Source organism: Pongo abelii, chromosome 1 (genome assembly GCF_028885655.2).
Source record: "Pongo abelii isolate AG06213 chromosome 1, NHGRI_mPonAbe1-v2.0_pri, whole genome shotgun sequence".
Lineage (NCBI taxonomy): Eukaryota > Metazoa > Chordata > Mammalia > Primates > Hominidae > Pongo > Pongo abelii.
In genome coordinates this window covers 97,412,861-97,435,404 of record NC_071985.2, presented here as the reverse complement: position 1 = coordinate 97,435,404, position 22,544 = coordinate 97,412,861, and the positions used below count along the sequence as shown (strand labels likewise).

Below are 22,544 nucleotides of genomic sequence, written 5' to 3'. Positions count from 1 at the left end.
ACCTTTTTATCTATCAATTCCACAGAGTTCTTTCCTGGTGGCACCTATTACAATACTTGGTCTGGTCTCATGGGGTTGACTTTTGCTGTAGCATTACAACATAAGTTCAAGTCTTCTACCACTAACCTACCACCTACCAGTCCTTGCACACATCCTTCCCCCACTCAAGGGTCCTGCCCCCCACGCACCTCATTGCACCTTTCCCTTGGCTGCCCCCACAGAGAACCCAGAGGTACTGTGGGAAAGGGCTTCTGTGTCTTCTTTCTCCCAGGCTACCCTTCCTCAGGAGATGGAAACCTTGCTGGTCACTCAATACCTGCAAAACCGGAGTTTCCTGTACAAAAAAAGAGTTAGACACATCACATTAGTAACTGGAATGAGGCATCCAAAAAACAGAAAACTGGGGCAAACCCTTTTGTTTTCCAAAAGTTTGACTGTGCTTGGGATCAAAGGTACAAGATTACTTTTTATGCCACCTTAATCCTCTGAAGCAGGAAGTTGAAGAAGAGACAGCGACTCTCCCTTAGGGCTTGGGCTAGCCCTCATCTGGGCCGGAAGAAGACTGTGTGGTTGGACTGATAGTGACCACTTTTTTCAAGGTGGGGTTTTAAAGAATTAGGATAGTTAAGTGCATAAATAGACAGGCAGATAAACATAATATAATTCTAGAATTAACTTTGGAACTCTTACAAGTCTTCAATATTAGAGATGAAGAAATAAAGTCATGGAGATACTGAGGAACTTCACTCAGAATGCACAGCTGGTTAATGTCAGTAAAGCTAGCATCCACATGTTCACATCCTATCTCACGTTCTTTCTACAACCCCAAGAGGTCTTACTTCACTTAAATTGAAGTCAAATCCCAGCTATTCAGAAACCACAAAGAACAGTCTTCAAATGAGGACACAGACCTGACAATTTGAGTGAAGGCCTTGAGACAGAACATGGCTAACACTTCCAGAACCCTCAGGCTTGTGATATTCAATTACTCCCTGGCTCCTCTTTCAGAGCCTGTGGTTTGGACAATAAGAAAGAGTGAAGTTGTCCTACAGACAGAGGGAAATAAATATGGAGGTTGTCCTACAGAGAGAGGGAAACAAATAGAGGGAAATGATGGAGGCTCTAAAGGGAAGTCAAACAGAAAAAAAATCTCAGAAAAGAATAGGAATCATGGGATCAGAAGCACATATTGAAAGGAAATCTGCTCTAAAATACCTCCTGATGGTCTTTCAGCCTCTGCTTGAAGTCTGTCCACAATAGAGTGCTCTGTACAAGGGAGGCAACCCGATTTATTATTAATGAAATTACTTAGAAACTATTTCCTTGGTTGGACTGAAATGTGCTTCCCAGTGACTTCTGTTACTTTAGGAGAATTTTGCTCTGAACTACAGAGCAGTTCCCTCCTTGTCACTGGAGGTGTCATAGCAGAGGCTAGTAGTCCTGAGTCAGTGATGCTCCAGGGAGTTCCTTCCATGGGGTTGGAGGTGGCAAGACTCAAGTCTCTCATTGGCTTCAAGAATCGTTTATGCCTTGTTTCTTCCCCACCTAGGCCACTCTTCCACCTGCTCATGGACTCCTTGGGAAATTTTACAGATTCTTTCACACCATAAAGGATGGGGCAGGAAAGACTCACTCACTAATTCAGAGGCATTCACATTTTTTACTTTGTTATAGTTTAATTTTTAGCAGATGGGCTCAGAAATTCACCTATGAGAAGGCCCTATGAAAGAGTTTATTTGAAATGTTATAGGGACATACATTTCTCTTATATGTTGATAAATGTTTGGCATAACCCATATGTAAGCCAAGCATGAACAAAAGCTTTGATCAGACCTATTTCTTCCTCTTTGGTCACTCTTCCAAGAACTCCAATTTCATGATGTTGCTTTAGTAGAATTTAAAGAGCAGGCTAATACTGTGTACTTAATAGCATTTAGTTTTGTATCATCTCAGGATATTAATTACAAACAACAAAAGCTCACTCTGACTGATTAAACAGAAAAGGGGTTTATTAAAATATTATTGGGTAGATTATAGAACTCTTAGAAAAGCCGCAGAACCAGGCTTGAGGCTAAGCATATAGGAGAAATATCCAAAAACCACACCACAAAACTAGCCTGGTGAGGAAGTTCTACTGCCACAGCGACTGCTCCACCATTGTTACATCATGCCAGGAACACATCCTTGCATCCTCAGCCAGCCGCAAAAGGGAGCCACCACCCCTGCCAGCAAAATGTCTTCTGCAAGGAGACCCTCCTCCAATTGTTCCTTTCCAGAGCATAGCTCTGACTGGTAGAGCCTCCGTCATAGGGCGCACCCTGACTGCAAAACAGACTGTGAGATTTACTTTCTGGGTTCTACCTTGGGGAGAAGGAATACAAGTCTGTAAAATAGTCCATACATAGTGACAGTGTGCAAAGAGTACTGGAAAGCAAGGGAAAAGATTACATATATTTGCTACAAGCCCAAATTATCACTGGTTTTAGATCCAGGCAAGTTGAGACAACACCTGCAGTGTCAGCCAATATTTGAAGCATCTGTCATGTCATCAAGTTTTGCTAGATGAAAATGACCTGGATTTTTAAAAAAAGAAAGAAACAAAAGAAAAGAAAGAGGAAACACTTAATACCTCAGGCAGCAGGCTGTACCCTAGAGTAAGGTAGACCTAACTGTATTCATTAATTGTGCTATGATGTTGACTGCTAAGATGTTATCATGGGTCCCAGACCCAGGGAATTGTTAGAATGATCAGAGCTAATATTGTGAGCTTAACAATTCCACCTGATATCTCCTCTATATCTTCCATTTACTTTTCTCCATTTCACTCTTGCTACCTTCATCCAGGTACCATCATCTCTCACTTAGACTAATCGTAAGAACCTCTTAACTGGTCTTCAACTCCCAATCCCCTATAAGCTAAACACCACACTGCCAAAATGATCTTTCAAAAGTACAAAGGCAATTGTGTTATCCTGCCTGCTGTCCTTCCTTCAATGGCTTCCTGTTACACTTAGAAAAAATAGTTGAACTCCTTAACATCGACCTATAAGGTTCTAATTGTTTGGCTGTTCCCATAAGTCCAGTCCATGCAACGCTCCTCTCCCTGGGCTTGGCTTAACAGGCCCTGGTCTCTATTCCTGATATGTGCCAGGTTGGTTCTTCCCTCCCAGCCTTCACACATGCTGCTCTCTCAGCCAGGAGCTCTCCCTGATGAACTTTCATGTTCCATACAAGGTTCAGGCAAATTCTCATGGATTCTTTCAGATGAGGTTAGTTCCCTCTGTTTTATGCTTTTATAAATCTGAACAACTCCTTCATGACACATGTAACCATTATACTTAAGTAATTATCAAGGTAAACATTTGTTTTGTTTAATGTCTGTTATCCTTACTGAATTTAAATTCCATGTGTTATTCACCACTGCTATATGCCCGGTACCTCACAGTTCCTAAGACATATGAGGCCTCAATAAATATTTCTTGGCCAGATGTGGTGGCTCACACCTGTAATCCCAACACTTTGGGAGGCCAAGGCAGGTGGATCACCTGAGGGCGGTGAAACTCCGTCTCTACTAAAAATACAAAAATTAGCCAGATGTGGTGGTGCATGCCTATAATCCCAGCTACCCAGGAGGCTGAGGCTGGAGAATTGCTGGAACCCCGGAGACAGAGGCTGCAGTGAGCCGAGGTCATGCCACTGCACTCCAGCCTGGGCGACAGAGCAAAACTCCATCTCAAAAAAAAAAAAAAAAATTGTTGAATGGTTTTCACAGTCCGGTTCATTTCTCTTTCCTCCTAGAAATGAAGCCTTGGCCATGCAAGCAAGGGGAGGTGAGATCTGATACTGCCAGAAAAGGCATACGGCACTGTCAACTCGCTGAGTCCTAGTATTGGCTATGTAACCCTAGACAAGTTACTTTACATTTCTAGACCTCAGTTCAGCAGCTGGAACACATGGACATTGGATTTCCTTCTTCCTGGAACTTCCTTTATGCACTCGTGTTTGTTACTCACACATGTATTTATCCATTGTCCATGTCTGCTTCTCAGTTTTAGTTACCTCCTATCCCACCTGTCCAAGGTGCCCTTGTCCTCAGAAGATCCCAGTGGCATGAATAAGACAGACTTGGAAACTTTTATCCTAGATAAAACTGGTCTGGAACACATAAAAAGTATTTCCCCAACAATTTTGATTCACTTCAATTCCTGAAAACTAACTTCTGACTTTCAAAGAAAATTCCACTTTGGCAGCTGTACAGGTACTAACAACAGTTTTCCCTTACGTGGAAGAAGAGCCTTGGAGGAGAAAACACACCATGTCTGTATGGGTGTGACAAAGCCTACTTTTTCTAGCACTCCTGGGGCTCACAGAGAAGGCATTTATCAAGGGGCGAGATGAAAGCAGACTCAGATTTCATATAGCCAGTTCTTGTAGTCCATGTCAGTAAAAGTGAAAAAGCACAGCAATAATACATTGTCTCATTAAAGCTAATGTGAGTAAGATAATTCAAGTATGTAGATTTCTGGTAGTGTAATTTTATCTCAACAAAGAACTTAGAACAATGAGAAAAGTAAATAGAAACCATAATCCTATCATAACAGCCCCTGGAACCTCTGAGCGCAAGGGGGATCTAGAATATTTCCAATGCCCCCTTGCAGTTAGTTAATCCCCTCCCAAAGGCACTGTTCAGATTCCTCACCATAGGTTAGTTTTCCTTATTCTGTATTTCCCTGACTAATAGTGTTGTTAAGCACATTTTAATATGATTTATATACATAGAATCATACAGAACATACTCTGCTGTGTTTGGCTTATTTGCTAAACATAGTGTCTTGATACGCATCAAATTCCTGCTTTTTTAATACTTTCTTAAGTTTTCTTAATGCTAGGCAGTATTTCATTGTATGAATTTTCCATAATTTATTGATTTACCTGCAGATGGACATTTAGGTTATTACAATTTGGGGCTATATGAACAAAGTTGTTACGAATATTTATGTACAAGTCTTTCATGGACATGTTATTTCTCTTAAATGAATATTTAGGGGTGGAGCTTCTTGGTCATAGCATAGTTGTATGTTTAACTTTATAAGAAACCGCCAAATTGTTTTCTGCATTGATTGTGCCACCTTACATTCATACTAGCACTGTATGAGAGTTCCAGGGGCTCCACCTCCTTGCCACACTTGCTTTGTCATTAATTTTAATATTAGCCATTTTCGTGGGTCTGAAATGATATCTCATGGGGCTTTTTAACTGCATTTCCCTGACTGATAATATGGTTAAGGATTTCACATGCGTTTTGGTCATTTATACATTTTCACTTGAACATAAATGTGGGTCTATTTCTGAGTTCTTCATGCTTTTTCATTTATCTATATGTGTATTCATACACCAAAACCACACATTCTTGATTGATGAACATTTATAGTAAGTATTGAAACCAGACAGTGTGAGACCTACAACTTTGTTATTTTCCAAGATTGTTTAAACTTTTCTAGATTCTTTGAATTTCCATGTAAATTTTAAATTTGGTCCATTAAGTTCTCCAAAAAAAAAGCCAGCTGGGATTTCTGTTAGGATTGCAGGGAATAAATACATCAATTTCAGAGGACTGATACATTTAAAATAGTGTGTTATCCAATATATGAACCTATATCTCTTCATTTACTTGGGTCCTGTCTAGTTTTTCTCCAGATTGTTTTATAATTTTCAGTGTAGCAGTCTTACAAATTTTTGTTAAATATATTACTAACATTTTATCTTTTTATGCTGTCATAAAGTTATTTCTAAATTTTATTTCCAATTGTGTGGTGATGGTATATAGAAATATAATTGATTTCTATATATTGACCTTGTATTCTGTGGCCTTGATAAAGTTACATATTAGTTCCAATACATATTTCTGTAAGTTTCTTAGGAATTTCTACATGGGCAATTATGCCATTTGTGAGTAAAGACATTTGTGCTTCTTCTTTCAAATCCATGCTTGTACTTATTTTTCTTACCTTATTGCACTGGCTGGAACTTCCAGGAAATGTTAGAATAGAAGTAGTAAATTGGGATATACTTGCCTTGTTTCTGATATTAGGGGAAAAATATTTCACAATTAATATAATGTTAGCCAAGGCTTTTCATAGATGACCTTCACCGCATAGAGAAAATTTCTTTCTATTCCTAGTTTGCAAGAGTTTTATCCTCAATGTGTGTTGAATTTTGTCAAATGCTTTCTCTACATCTATTCAGATGATATAATTTCTTCCTTTATTCAGTTAATTTGGTGAATTACATTTATAATATTCAATAAACCTTGCATTCTGTGACAAATCCTCTTAATATATTGCTAGACTCAATTTACTGATATTTTCTTCAGGATTTTTGCTTCTGTGCTCCTGAGGAATAATGATCTGTAACTTTCTTTTCATTTAATGTCCTTGTCAAGTTTCAATATCAGGGCTACATTAACCTGAAAAAGACTTGGTGAATATTCCCTCTTTCTCTGTTTTATGAAAGAAATTATGTATGATTGAAATTTTTATTTCTTAAGTGTGTGGTGTAATTCACCAGTTAACCCTTTTGGACCTGGGGTATTCTATATGGGAAGGTTTTAAACTATGGGTTTTATTTCTGTAATAATTTTAGAGATTGTCTCAGTCAGGGTACAATGAGAGGAACAGAACCAGTTGGAAATGTACTTCAGAGATTTACTACAAGGACTCAATTTATGTGATTGCAAAGGCAGCTAGGCAAGTCTAAAATCCAGAGGTCAGGACATCAAGAGGGTAAGCTGGAACTCTGTCATAGGCTGAAGCTGTAATCCACATATAGAATTTCTTCAGGGAAGATTTAGCTCGGCTTTTAAAGCCTTTCAACTGATTGAATCAGACCAGACTATATAAACTAGGATTTTCTCCCTTACTTAAAGTCAATTCATAATGGACTTTAATCACATCTACCTTCACAGCAACACCTAGATTAGTATTTGATTGAGTAACTAGGGACTGTCATGCAGCCAGGCTGACACAACAAAAGACCATCACAGGGCTGTCAAATTTTCATTTCTTTATGTGTTAGTTTTTTATTTTCAAGGAATTTGTGCTTTTCATCTAAGTTGCAGAATTCAATATGAAGTTGTTTATAATATCCACTCATTTTAAATATAAAAATGTCACGCCTATCATTTGTGAAATGGTTTCTATTCATTTTTAAATATACAATATCATCATGTGTGTGAAGGTACTCATGCCACAAACTAAATAAGGATAATAATTTTTGAAGTAATGATAGTAGTCATAATGATAATTTTTAAGACCTAGGATTCATCTCTTATTCCTCTTTTCCTCACCTTCCACATACTACTTCTTCCTAGATCCCAAGTTCTGCCTTAAGCTTATTATCATTTCTCATCTTCTCATTATCTTCAATGTTCTTACCCTAATTAGAGCCACCATCATCCTCACCTGAACCACTGCAGAAGTTTCCTATCTTGTGACCTGATTTCTATCTTGTCTCCTTATTCCTATCTTGTGCCACAACAATCCCATATCAGAACAACCACAGCAATCATATAAAATATAGAGAAGATTATGTCCTGCCTAATTGAAATGATCAAATATCTTGCCATTTTATGGTTTTAGGTCTAACGTTTAAGTCTTTAATCCATCTTGAATTAATTTTTGTATAAGGTGTAAGGAAGGGATCCAGTTTCAGCTTTCTACATATGGCTAGCCAGTTTTCCCAGCACCATTTATTAAATAGGGAATCCTTTTCCCATTGCTTGTTTTTCTCAGGTTTGTCAAAGATCAGATAGTTGTAGATATGCGGCATTATTTCTGAGGGCTCTGTTCTGTTCCATTGGTCTATATCTCTGTTTTGGTACCAGTACCATGCTGTTTTGGTTACTGTAGCCTTGTAGTATAGTTTGAAGTCAGGTAGCATGATGCCTCCAGCTTTGTTCTTTTGGCTTAGGATTGACTTGGCGATGCGGGCTCTTTTTTGGTTCCATATGAACTTTAAAGTAGTTTTTTCCAATTCTGTGAAGAAAGTCATTGGTAGCTTGATGGGGATGGCATTGAATCTATAAATTACCTTGGGCAGTATGGCCACTTTCACAATATTGATTCTTCCTACCCATGAGCATAGGCATGGGCAAGGACTTCATGTCTAAAACACCAAAAGCAATGGCAACAAAAGCCAAAATTGACAAATGGGATCTAATTAAACTAAAGAGCTTCTGCACAGGAAAAGAAACTACCATCAGAGTGAACAGGCAACCTACAAAATGGGAGAAAATTTTCGCAACCTACTCATTTGACAAAGGGCTAATATCCAGAATTTACAATGAACTCAAACAAATTTACAAGAAAAAAACAAACAACCCCATCAAAAAGTGGGCAAAGGACATGAACAGACACTTCTCAAAAGAAGACATTTATGCAGCCAAAAAACACATGAAAAAATGCTCACCATCACTGGCCATCAGAGAAATGCAAATCAAAACCACAATGAGATACCATCTCACACCAGTTAGAATGGCAATCATTAAAAAGTCAGGAAACAACAGGTGCTGGAGAGGATGTGGAGAAATAGGAACACTTTTATGCTGTTGGTGGGACTGTAAACTAGTTCAACCATTGTGGAAGTCAGTGTGGTGATTCCTCAGGGATCTAGAACTAGAAATACCATTTGACCCAGCCATCCCATTACTGGGTGTATACCCAAAGGACTATAAATCATGCTTCTATAAAGACACATGCACACATATGTTTATTCTGGCACTATTCACAGTAGCAAAGACTTGGAACCAAGCCAAATGTCCAACAATGATAGACTGGATTAAGAAACTGTGGCACATATACACCATGGAATACTATGCAGCCATAAAAAAGGATGAGTTCATGTCCTTTGTAGGGACATGGATGAAATTGGAAATCATCATTCTCAGTAAACTATTGCAAGGACAAAAAACCAAACACTGCATGTTCTCACTCATAGGTGGGAATTGAACAATGAGAACACATGGACACAGGAAGGGGAACATCACACTCTGGGGACTGTTGTGGGGTGGGGGGAGGGGGGAGGGATAGCTTTAGGAGATATACCTAATGCTAAATGACGAGTTAATGGGTGCAGCACACCAACATGGCACATGTATACATATGTAACTAACCTGCACATTGTGCACATGTACCCTAAAACTTAAAAGTATAATAATAATAAAATTAAAAAATAATTTTAAAAATTAAAAAAAAGATTTGAGCAGGGCCACAGATCCAAGCCATATCATATCTTTTATACTCATGGCAAATGTTTTGGTGTAAATATCTTCCATATATACCATTAAAAGGGTATCATATTAAAAAAATATATCTTGCCATTGTAGCTAGAGAAAAATCTGGAGACCTTACTGTCCTACAAAGCACTTCATGCTGTGTGGCAGTGACTCTTATGCTGACTTCATCATATCTTTCTTTCCTTGTTCACTAAGTTGCAGGAATATTGGCATTTTGGTGGCTTCCTTCCCTTTAAAGTAACCTTTTAACTGACTAAAATTGAAGTATAAATTTATAAAAGCTCATCAAGTACAGGTATACATCTCAATAAAGCTTCATAAGCTAAACAACCATGCAACCAATGCACAAATGAAGAAATAACATGTTACCTGCATCTCAGAAGCAGTCCACCTGGGAAGCAGGTCCTCAGAAGCAGTCCCAGTCACTACCAGCCCCCAAACATTACCTTTTTCCTGGCATCTAACACTGTACATTTGTTCTTCATGTTCTGAACTGTATATAAAGGGAATCATACGTATGAACTCTTTAGTGCCTGGATTTTTTTTCCTCAAAATTGTGTTTGTGATACTGATTCATTTTCTGGTTTGTAGATATAGATTGTTCATTATCATTGCTGTATAGTATTTCTCTATGAGAATATGCTACCATTTATGCATCCATTTTATTGCTAAAGGCATTTTAGTAGTTTCCAATTTGGAATTTTTAAAAATAGTGCTAATGTGAATATTTATGTACTCATCCTTTTGTGACTATATGTACACACTTCTGTTAGGTACATACCTAGGAATATAATGACTGGGTCAGAGGATAGGGATATGCTCAGCTCTAGTGAATACTGTTAACTTTTCCAAATTCTTTCTACCATCTATTATTCCTATCAGTTGTGTATGAAAGTTTCAATTGCTCCACACTCTGTCTAAACTTGGTATTGTCTATCTTTTCTCGTGTTAGCCATTTCGGTGGCTATGTGGAGATAACACGTTGTGACTTGAATTTGCATTTCTCTTATGAATGATGAGATTAAACTCTTTATTATATGTTTATTGGAAATACGGAAATGCCCTTTCATGAATTGCCTGTTCAAGTTGTTCAGATATTTTTCTATTTGCTCATTTCTTGTTTTTTGTTGATCTGTGAGTAGGAACACATGTGTATATGTGTTCTGGGAACAAGCCCTTTGTTAAATATAGGTATTACATACAGCTTCTCCATCTCTGTGGCTTGACATTTTGCAGTCTTGGTGGTGTTTTTGATAATCAGAAATTTTTAATTTTAATGAAATCCAATTTGTCATTTTTCCACCTTATTGGTATGCTTTTTATTACCTGATTAAGGAATCTTTCCTATTGACAAGATCTGAAGACATTCTCCCAGAGTTTAGAATTTTGTTTGTTTGTTTGTTTTTTGGTTGTGTAATATATTTTTATTTTCTATGGGTACATAATATACATATTTATGGGGTACATGTGACATTTTGTTACACACACAGAATGTATAATGATCAAGTCACAGTATTTAGAATACCCATCACCATGAGCATTTATCGTTTATCTGCGGTGAGGACATTTCAGTTCCTCACTTCCAGGTATTTTGAAAGATTTTACAACACACTCTCATTAACTATAGTCAGCTCACTCTAATATCAATCATTAGAACTTGTTTATTCTATTTAACTATATGTTTGTACCCATTAACCAACCTCTCTTTATCCCCCACAACCCCATGCACATACAAGCCTTTCCCAGCCTCTGGTAACTATCATTCTATTCTCTACCTTCATGAAATCACCATTTTTAGCTCCCACATATGATGGAACATATGATCATTGTCTTTCTGTGTCTGGCATATTCTATTTAACATAATGACCTCCATCCAGTTTCATCCATTTTGCTGCAAATAATATGATTTCCTTATTTTTATGGCTGGGTAGTATTCCATTATATATATATATAAAATATTTTCTTTGTGCATTCATCTGTTGATGGACTCTTAGGTTGATTCCATATCTTTGCTATTGTGATAGTGCTTCAGTAAACATTAGGATGTGTATATCCTTTTGATATACTGATTTTCTTTCCTTCAAATAAATACTTAGTAGTGGGATTGCTGGATCACATGGTAGTTCTATTTTTAGTTATTTGAGAAATCTCCATACTGTTACCCATAATGGCTGTATTAATTTGCATACCCACCAATGGTGTATGAGAATTCTCTGCATCCTCTCAAGCTTCTGTTATTCTTCATCTTTTTGATCATAGCCATTCTTGCTGGAGTGAAATGATATCTCACTGTGGTTTTAGTTTGCATTGCCCTGAGGATTAGTGATATTGAGCAATTTTTCATATACTTGTTGGCCATTTGTATATCTTCTTTTTAGAAATGTCTGTTTAGATCCTTTGCCTACTTTTTAACAGGATTGTTTGATTTTTTGCTGTTGTTTGATTTCCTGCATACCCAAAATATAATACTTATATTTTGTTTTAAGAATTTTTTATTAGGTTGGTGCAAAAGTTATCGTGGTTTTTGTCATGACTTTTTTTTTTTATTATACTTAAAGTTCTGAGATACATCTGCAGAACATGCAGGTTTGTTACATAGGCATACATTTGCCATGGTGGTTTGCTGCACCCACCAACCCATCATCTAGATTTTAAGCCCCACATGCATTAGGTATTTGTCCTAATGCTCTCCCTCCCCTTGTACTCCACCACCCCGACAGTCTCTTGTTGGATAAATGTTTTGCAAATATTTTCTCCCATTCAACAAATTATCTCTTAACTTTGTTGATAACTTCCTTTGCTGTACAGAAGATTTTTAGTTTAATGTAATACTATTTGCCTATTTGCCTGTGCTTTTGAGTCCTTAACCATAAAATCCTCACCTAGACCAATGTTCTGGAGTATTTCCTCTGTTTTCTTCTAGCAGTTATAGAGTTTTGGGTTTGCATTTAATGTCTTTAATCCATTTTGAGTTGACTTTTGTATACAGTGAGAGATAGGGGTCTAATTTCATTCTTCTGCATATGGATATCCTGTTTTCCCTGGATTATTTATTGAAGAGGGTGTCCTTTCCTCAGTGTATGTTCTTGGCACCTTCACCAAAAGTCAATTAGCCCTAAATACGTGAGTTTATTTGGGGGTTCTTTATTTTGTTCCATTGCTTTATGTGTCTGTTTTAATCCTATATCATGCTGTTTTGGTTACTATAGCTTTGTAATATGTTTTGAAGTCAGGTAGTGTAATTAATATGTTTGAATGTTGTGTCCCCTCCACATCTCATGTTGAAATATGACCCTCCAGTGTTGGAGGTGGGCCTGATGGGAGGTGTTTGGATCATGGAGACAGATCCCTCATGAATGGCTTGGTGCCCTCTCCATGGTAATAAGTGAGTTCTCATTCTGTGAGTTCATGCAAAATCTGGTTGTAAAAAAGTGTGACACCTCATCCCCTCTTCCTCTCTTGCTACCTCTCTCACCATGTGACAAACTGGCTCCCCATCTCCTTTCACCATGATTGATTGTAAGCTTCCTGAGGCCCTTGCCAAAAGCAAATGCCAACACTATGTTTTGTGTACAGCCTGCAGAACTGTGAGCCAAAATAAACCTCTTTTCTTTAGAAATTACCCAGTCTCAGGTATTCCTGTATAGCAACACAAACAGCCTACAGTGATGCCTCTAGCTTTGTCTTTTTTGCTCAGCATTGCTTTGTCTATTCAGGCTCATTTTTTGTTCCATACCAATTGCAGGGTTGTTTTTTCTACTTCTGTAAAAAGATGACATGGATATTTTGACAGAGATCACATTGAATGTATAGATTGCTTTGGGTAGTATGGTCATTTTAACAATATTAATTTTTCCAATGCATAAGCATTGAATCTCTTTCCATTTGTTTGTATCCTTTTCAATGTCTTTCATCAGTGTTTATAGTTTTCCTTGTAAAGGTCTTTCCTCTCTTTGGTTAAATTTATTTCTAGCTATTTTTGTAGCTACTGTAAATGAGATTGCTTTTCCAGATAGTTTGTAATTGGTGTCTAGAACTGCTACTGATTTTTGTATGTGGATTTTTTGTCCTGCCACTTTACTGAACTTGTTTATTAGAGCTAAGAGGTTTTTGATGGAGTCTTTGGGTTTTGCTAGATAGAAGATCAGGTCATCTGTGAAGAGGGACAATTTGACTTACTCTTTACCAATTTAGATGCTTTTTGTTTCTTTGTCTGGCCTGATTGCTCTGGCTGGAACTTCTAGTACTACATTAAATATGCATAGTGAAAGTGGCCTTCCTTGCCTAATTCCAGTTCTTAGAGGAAGACTTTGAACTTTTCCCCATTCAATGTTATATTAGCTATAGGCTTGCATATGGGCCTTTATTTTGTTAAGGTATGTTTCTTCTATACGTAATTTGTTGAGAGTTTTATCATAAAAGATGTTGAATTTTGTCAACTGCCTTTTCTGCAACTATTGAGAGGATGACGTTATTTTTCCTTCATTCTGTTTATGTGGTATATCACATTTACTGACATCCAAATGTTGAACCATCCTGGCATACTGGGATAAATCTCACTTGATTATGGTGTGTTATCTTTGTGAAGTGCTGTTGGAATTGGTTTCCTAGTATTTAGTATTTTGTTGAAGATTTTTGCATCTATGTGCATCAGGAATATTGACCTGTTGTTTTCTTTTTTGTTGTTGTGTCCTTGTCTGGTTTTGGTATCCACATAATGGTGGCTTCATAGAATGAGTTGGGTAGAATTCCCTCCTCTTCTAGTTTTTGAAATACTTTGAGGGGAATTGATATTAGTTCTTTATAAGTTTGATAGAATTCAGCAATGAAGCCATTATGTCCTTGTCTTTTCTTTGCTGAGAGACTTTTTATTACTGATTCAATCTTGTTACTCATTATTGGTTACTCATTATTGGTCTGTGGATTATTTTTTAAAGTTCCATTGTTTTACTGTTCAAATTTAGATCTGTAATCCACCTGGAACTAATTTTTGTTTATGATGTAAGGTAGGGGGAAGTTATATTTTTTTATTCCATAGGAATATAGGAATATCCAATTGGCCCAGGCACCATTTATCAAAAAGGCTCTACTGCCATGCAGTCATCCTTCTCACGTATCAAGCAATTATATGTGTGTGAGTCTGTTCCTGGAGTCTCTATTCTATTTCATTGGTCTATCCTTACACCAGCAACATGCTGTTTTAATTACTGTAGCATTTACATCGAGTAGTTGAAATTCTGTAACTTTGTTATTTTCTAAGAACCTCTTGGCTATTGTTAGTTATTTGTCTCTCCAAATAAATTTTAAAATAAGCTTGTCAAGTGCTACCAACAAAATTATGTCAGAATAAATATACAATAAATACAACCTAATTTTAAAATTGAATTTTTAAATAAGCTTGACAAATTCTACCAAAAATGACAGTACTATAATTCATACACATTGAATCTATAGGGCGATTTGGGTATAATATATTTTACTACTGAGTCTTCAAACTAAGAACATGTGATATTTTTATTTCATTTAAATCTTCTTTAATTTCTCTCAATAATGTTCTACAGATTTTAAAGATTTTGCACATCTTTACTAAATATGTTCATATATTTGTATAGTTTATGTCATTATAAACTTTATAACTTTTTAAATTGTCTTTTTGATGTTGATACAAAGAAATGCAGTTAACTTTTATATATTGATTTTATTTCCAATGATAAATTGACTTTTTAGGTTTCATAGTTTACAGTTTTTTTCATTTTTGACTTACATAATTATGTATTCTTCAGATAAAGACAATTGTATTCTTCTCTTTCAATCTTCAGACATTTTATGTTTTTCATGGCTTATGACTCCAGCTAGAATCTCCTATAGAATTCTAAATAGAAATGAATATAATGAATATCCTTGTCTCATTCCAATCTCTGGGGTAAGCATTTAAGATTTTACCATTAAGAGTAAAGTTTGTTGTATATTTTTATAGTTACTCCTTTAAGGAAATTCTCTTTTATTTCTAGTATAATCAGAATTATCATGAGTTCTTGTTGAATTTTATCAAGAACTTTTCCTGAATCTACTGGGATTTTTATATAATTACCATTTTCTATTAACATAGTAAATTTCAAAGATGTCTTTGTGAATATTAAACTAACTTTGCATTCCTGAAATGTAATCAACTTGGTTGTTGCATATTATTCTTTGTTGTATCTCACTTAATTGATTTACTTATATTTTGTTTTAAGAATTTTTTTATTAGGTTGGTGCAAAAGTTATCGTGGTTTTTGTCATGACTTTTTTTTTTTATTATACTTAAAGTTCTGAGATACATCTGCAGAACATGCAGGTTTGTTACATAGGTATACATTTGCCATGGTGGTTTGCTGCACCCACCAACCCATCATCTAGATTTTAAGCCCCACATGCATTAGGTATTTGTCCTAATGCTCTCCCTCCCCTTGTACTCCACCACCCCTGACAGGCCCTGGTGTGTGATGTTCCCCTCCCTCTGTCCATGTGTTCTCATTGTTCACCTCCCACTTATGAGTGAGAACACGTGGTGTTTGGTTTTCGGTTCCTGCATTAGTTTGCTAAGAATGATGATTTCCAGCTTCATCCATGTCCCAGCAAAGGACATGAACTCATTCTTTTTTATGGCTGCATAGTATTCCATGGTGTATATGTGCCACATTTTCTTTAGTCTATCATTGATGGGCATTTGGGTTGGTTCCAAGTCTTTGCTATTGTGAATAGTGCTATAATAAACATGTGTGCACACGTATTTGTAGTAGAATGATTTAGAATCCTTTGGGTGTATACCAGTAATGGGATTGCTGGGTCAAATGGTATTTCTGGTTAGAGATCTTTGAGGAATTGCTGCATTGTCTTCCACAATGGTTGAGCTAATTTACACTCCCACCAACAGTGTAAAAGTGTTCCTATATATCCACATCCTCTCCAGCATCTATTGTTTCCTGAATTTTTTTTTTTTTTTGGGTGGGGACAGAGTTTCACTCTTGTTGCCCGGGCTAGAGTGCAATGGCACGATCTCGGCTCACCACAACCTCCGCCTCCTGGGTTCAAGTGATTCTTTAAATTATGTATGGTGGCGCATGCCTGTAATCCGAAATAGCTGGGATTACAGGCATGCGCCACCACACCCAGCTAATTTTGTATTTTCATTAGAAACAGGGTTTCTCCATGCTGGTCAGGCAGGTCTCGAACTCCCAACCTCAGGTGATCCACCCGCCTCAACCTCCCAAAGTGCTGGGATTACAGGCATGAGCCACCGCGCCTGGCCCCTGACTTTTTAGTCATCGCCATTCTAACTGGAGTGAGATGGTATCTCATTGTGGCTTTGATCTGCATTTCTCTAATGTCCAGTGATGATGAGCTTTTTTTCATGTGTTTGTTGGCCACATATATGTCTTCTTTTGACAAGTGTCTGTTCATATCCTTTGCCCACTTTTTGTTGGGGTTGTTTGTTTTTTTCTTGTAAATTTATTTAAGTTCCTTGTAGATTCTGGATATTAGACCTTTGTCAGATGGATAGATTGCAGAAATTTTCTCCCATTCTGCAGGTTGCCTGTTCACTCTGATGATATTTTCTTTTGCTGTGCAGGAGCTCTTTAGTTTAATTAGGTCCAATTTGCCAATTTTGGCTTTTGTTGCAATTGCTTTTGGTGTTTCAGTCATGAAGTCTTTGCACATGCCTATGTCCTGAATGGTATTGCCTAGGTTTTCTTCTAGGGTTTTTCTGGTTTTAGATTTTACATTTAAGTCTTTAATCCATCGTGAGTTAATTTTTGTATAAGGTGTAAGGAAGGGATCCAGTTTCAGTTTTCTGCATATGGTTAGACAGTTTTCCAGCACCTTTTATTAAATAGGGAATTCCTTCTCCATTGCTGGTTTTTGTCAGGTTTGTCAAAGATCAGATGGTTGTAGATGTGTGGCAGTATTTCTGAGGCCTCTGTTCTGTTCCATTGGTCTATATATCTGTTTTGGTACCAGTACCATGCTGTTTTGGTTGCTGTAGCCTTGTAGTATGGTTTGAAGTCAGGTAGCATGATGCCTCCAGCTTTATTCTTTTTGCTTAGGATTGTCTTGGCTATGTGGGCTCTTTTTTGGTTCCATATGAAATTTAAAGTACTTTTTTCTAATTCAGTGAAGAAAATCAATGATAGCTTGATGGGAATAGCATTGAATCTCTAAATTACTTTAGGCAGTATGGCCATTGATTCTTCCTATCCATGAGCATGGAAGTTTTTCCAGTTGTTTGTGTCCTCTCTCATTTCCTTGAGCAGTGGTTTGTAGTTATCCTTGAAGAGGTCCTTCACGTCCATTGTAAGTTGCATTCCTAGGTATTTTATTTTCTTTGTAGCAATTTTGAATGGGAGTTCACTCATGATTTGGCTCTCTGTTTGTCTATTATTGGTGTACAGGAATGCTTGTGATTTTTACACATTGATTTTGTATCCTGAGACTTTGCTGTATTTGCTTCTCAGCTTAAGGAGTTTTTGGGCTGAGACAATGGGGTTTTCTAAGTATACAATCATGTCATCTGCAAACAGACACAACTTGACTTCCCCTCTTCCTGTCTGAATGTCTTTTATTTCTTTCTCTTGCATGATTGCCCTGGCCAGAACTTCCAATACTATGTTGAAATAGGAGTGGTGAGAGAGGGCATACTTGTCTTGTGCAGGTTTTCAAAGATAATGCTTCCAGTTTTTGCACATTCAGTATGATACTGGCTATGGGTTTGTCATAAATAACTCTTGTTATTTTGAGATATGTTCCATCAATACCTAGTTTATTGAGTGTTTTTATCCTGAAGGGGTGTTGAATTTTATTGAAGGCCTTTTCTGCATCTATTGAGATAATCATGTGGTTTTTATCGTTGGTTCTGTTTATGTGATGGATTACATTTATTGATGGTTCAAAGGTGTTGAACCAGCCTTGCATCCCAGGGATGAAGCTGACCTGATCGTGGTGGATAAGCTTTTTGATGTGCTGCTGGATTCAGTTTGCCAGTATTTTATGGAGGATTTTCACATCGATGTTCATCAGAAATATTGGCCTGAAATTTTCTTTTCTTGTTGTGTCTCTGCCAGGTTTTGGTATCAGGATGATGCTGGCCTCATAAAATGATTTAAGGAGGATTCCCTCTTTTTCTATTGTTTGGAATAGTGTCAGAAGGAATGGTACCAGCTCCTCTTTGTACCTCTGGTAGAATTTGGCTGTGAATCCTGGTCCTGGGCTTTTTTTTTTTTTTTTTTTGGTTGGTAGGCTATTAATTATTGCCTCAATTTCAGAACTTGTTATTGGCCTACTCAGGGATTCGACTTCTTCCTGATTTAGACTTGGGAGTGTGTATGTGTCCAGGAATGCATCCATTTCTCCTATATTTTCTAGTTTATTTGTGTAGAGGTGTTTATAGTGTTCTCTGATGGTAGTTTGTATTTCTGAGGGCTCAGTGGTGACATCCCCTTTATCATTTTTTATTGTGTCTGTCTCATTCTTCTCTCTTTTCTTCTTTGTTAGGCAGTGTATCTATTTTGTTAATCTTTTCAAAAAACCAGCTCCTGGATTCATTTTTTTGAAGGGTTTTTCACGTCTCTGTCTCCTTCAGTTCTGGTCAGATCTTAGTTACTTCTTGTCTCCTGCTAGCTTTTGAATTTGTTTGCTCTTGCTTCTCTAGTTCTTTTAGCTATCATGTTAGGGTATTGATTTTAGATCTTTCCTGCTTTCTGATGTGGGCATTTAGTGCTATAAATTTCCCTCTTTATGCTGCTTTAGCTGTGTCCCAGAGATTCTGGTACATTGTGCCTTTGTCCTCATTGGTTTCAAAGAACTTATTTATTTCTGCCTTAATTTCATTATTTACCCAGTAATCATTCAGGGGCAGGTTGTTCAGTTTCCATGTAGTTGTTCGGTTTTGAGTTTCTTAATCCTGACTTTTAATTTGATTGCACTGTGGTCTGAGAGACTGTTTGTTATGATTTCCATTCTTTTGCATGTGCTGAGGAGTGTTTTACTTCCAATTATGTGGTCAATTTTAGAATAAGTGCTATGTGGTGCTGAGAGGAATGTACATTCTGTTGATTTGGGGTGAAGAGTTCTGTAGATGTCTATTAGGTCTGCTTGGTCCAGACCTGAGTTCAAGTCCTGAATATCCTTGTTAATTTTCTGTCTCATTCATCTGTCTAATACTGACAGTGGGGTGTTAAAGTCTCCCACTATTATTGTGTGAGAGTCTAAGAACTTGCTTTATGAATCTGGGTGCTCCTGTATTGGGTGCATATATATTTAGGATAGTTAGCTCTTCTTGTTGCATTGATCCCCTTACCATTATGTAATGTCTTTCTTTGTATTTTTTGATCTTTGTTGGTTTAAAATCAGTTTTATCAGAGACTAGAATTGCAATTCCTGCTCTTTTTTTTTTTCCATTTGCTACATCCCTTTATTTTGAGCCTATGTGTGTCTTTGCAAGTGAGATGGGTCTCAGGAATACAACACACCAATGGGTCTTGACTCTTTATCCAATTTGCCAGTCTGTGTCTTGTAATTGGGGCATTTAGCCTATTTGCATTTAAGGTTAATATTGTTATGTGTGAATTTGATCCTGTCATCATGATGCTAGCTGGTTATTTTGCACATTAGTTAATGCAGATTCTTCATAGTGTCGTTGGTCTTTATATTTTGGTATGTTTTTGCAGTGGCTGGTACCATTTTTTCCTTTCCATATTTAGTGCTTCCTTCAGGAGCTCTTGTAAGGTTGGCCTGGGGTTGACAAAATCACTCAGCATTTGCTTGTCTGTAAAGGATTTTATTTCTCCTTCACTTATGAAACTTAGTTTGGCTGGATATGAAATTCTGGGTTGAAAATTCTTTTCTTTAAGAATGTTGAATATTGGCCCCCACTCTCTTCTGACATGTAGGGTTTCTGCAGAGATACACTATTAGTCTGATGGGCTTCCCTTTGTAGGTAACCTGACCTTTCTCTCTGGCTGCCCTTAACATATTTTTTTTTTTCATTTCAACCTTGGAGAATCTGACAATTATGTGTCTTGGGGTTGCTCTTCTCAAGGAGAATCTTAGAGGTGTTCTCTGTATTTCCTGAATTTGAATGTTGGCCTGCCTTGCTAGGTTGGGAAAGTTCTCCTCGATAACATCCTGAAGTGTGTTTTCCAACTTGGTTCCATTCTCCCCATCACTTTCACATACACCAATCAATCATATGTTTGCTCTTTTCACATAGTCCCATATTTCTTGGAGTCTTTGTTTGTTCCTTATCATTCTTTTTTCTCTTATCTTGTCTTCATGCTTTATTTCATTAAGTTGATCTTCAATCTCTGATATCCTTTCTTCTGCTTGATCAATTCGGCTATTGATACTTGTGTATGCTTCACAAAGTTCTCGTGCTGTGTTTTTCATCTCCATCAGGTCATTTACTTCTTCTCCAAATTGGTTATTCTAGTTAGCAATTCCTGTAGCCTTTTATCAAGGTTCTTGGCTTTCTTGCATTGGGTTAGAACACGCTCCTTTAGCTCAGAGGAGTTTGTTATTACCAACCTTCTGAAGCCTACTTCTGTCAATTCGTCAAACTCATTCTCCATCCAGTTTTATGCCCTTGTTGGAGAGGAGTTGTGATCATTTGGAGGAGAAAAGGCATTCTTGGTTTTGGAATTTTCAGCATTTTTGGGCTGGTTTTTCCTCATCTTCATGGATTTATCCACCTTTGAGCTTTAATGCTGATGCCCTTTGGATGGGGTTTTTGAGTGGGTGTCCTTTTTGTTGATGTTGATGTTATTGCTCTCTGTTTGTTAGTTTTCCTTCCAACAGTCAGGCCTCTCTTCTGCAGGTCTGCTAGAGTTTGCTGGAGGTCCACTCCAGACCCTATTTGCCTGGGTATTACCAGTGGAAGCTGCAGAACAGCAAAGATTGCTGCCCACTCCTTCCTCTGGAAGTTTCATCCCACAGGGGTACCTGCCTGATGCCAGCCAGAGCTCTCCTGTGTGAGGTATCTGTCGACCACTCCTGGGAGGTGTCTCCCAGTCAGGAGGCGCAGGGGTCAGGGACCCACTTGAGGAGGCAGTCTGTCCCTTAGTAGAGCTTGAGCACTGTGCTGGGAGATCTGCTGCTGTCTTCAGGGCTGGCAGGCAGGAACTTTTAAGTCTGCTGAAGCTGCACCCACAGCCACCCCTTCCCCCAGGTGCTCTGTCCCAGGGAGATGGAAGTTTTATCTATAAGCCCCTGACTGGGGCTGCTGCCTTTCTTTCAGAGATGCCCCACCCAGTGAGGAGGAATTTAGAGAGGCAGTCTGGCCACAGCCGCTTTGCCACACTGTGGTGAGTTTGGCTTCCTTAACATTGTGAGGGGAAAACGGCCTACTCAAGCCTCAGTAATGCTAGACACACCTCCCCGCACCAAGCTCAATCATCCCAGGCCAACTTCAGACAGCTGTGCTGGCAGCAAGAATTTCAAGCTAGTGGTTCTTAGCTTGCTGGGCTCCATGGGACCCGCTGATCAAGACCACCCTGGGTTCAACCCCCTTTCCAGGAGAGTGAACAGCTCTGTCTCACTGGGGCTCCAGGCACCACTGGGGTATGAAAAACAACTCCTGCAGCTAGCTCAGGGTCTGCCCAAACAGCCACCTAGTTTTGTGCTTGAAACCCAGGACCCTCATGGTGTAGGCACACGAGGGAATACTCTGGTCTGTGGGTTGCCAAAACCATGGGGAAAGTGTAGTATCTGGGCCAGGTAGCACAGTCCCTCATGGCTTCCTTTGGCTAGGGGCAGTAGTTCCCCACCCCTTTGCACTTCCCGGGTGAGGCAACGCCTCACCATGCTTCTGCTCACCCTCCATGGGCTGCACCCAATGTCTAACCAGTCCCAATGAGATGAACCAGGTACCTCAGTTGGAAATGCAGAAATCACCTGCCTTCCGCTTTGATCTTGCTGGGAGCTCCCGACCAGAGCTGTTCCTATTCAGTCATCTTGCCAGCTCTCTTTAAGAAATTTTTTTATCTATGTTCATGAAAGAGGTTGACCAAAGTTTTTCTTTTACATTTGAAATTTTTATATGGTTTTCTTCTACTTCAACTTGAATTTCCATTTTACTTCTTTATGACATTTTTAGTGTAACATATGCTTAAATATATTTATTGGCTACTCTCTTTGAAAGAATGTGTAAGTACATTGAAATTGAAATATTTGTCTATTATTCCCTATGGTTATAAGGCTCTGTGTTTATAAATTCTTC

At 38.0% G+C, this 22,544-nt stretch overlaps 1 protein-coding gene across 5 annotated transcripts in view; it reads right to left on the bottom strand.

Moving 5' to 3' along the window:
* Positions 1 to 15,166, bottom strand: part of SPRR2G (small proline rich protein 2G) — a 36,456-nt gene extending 21,290 nt beyond the window's left edge. For 2 of the 5 annotated variants that reach the window (XM_063727548.1, XM_054527722.1), the window contains exons 1-2: positions 1,216 to 1,350; positions 189 to 334 (exon numbers count right to left, since the gene is read on the bottom strand). The gene's annotated coding sequence lies outside the window, so the exon portion shown is untranslated. Of the gene's footprint in view, positions 1 to 188; positions 335 to 1,215; positions 1,351 to 2,629; positions 2,979 to 4,282; positions 4,515 to 15,056 lie in introns of those variants that run through there. The other 3 variants (XR_008512202.1, XR_008512199.2, XM_054527703.1) reach the window with 3 other exon arrangements.
* Positions 15,167 to 22,544: the final 7,378 nt, after the last annotated feature.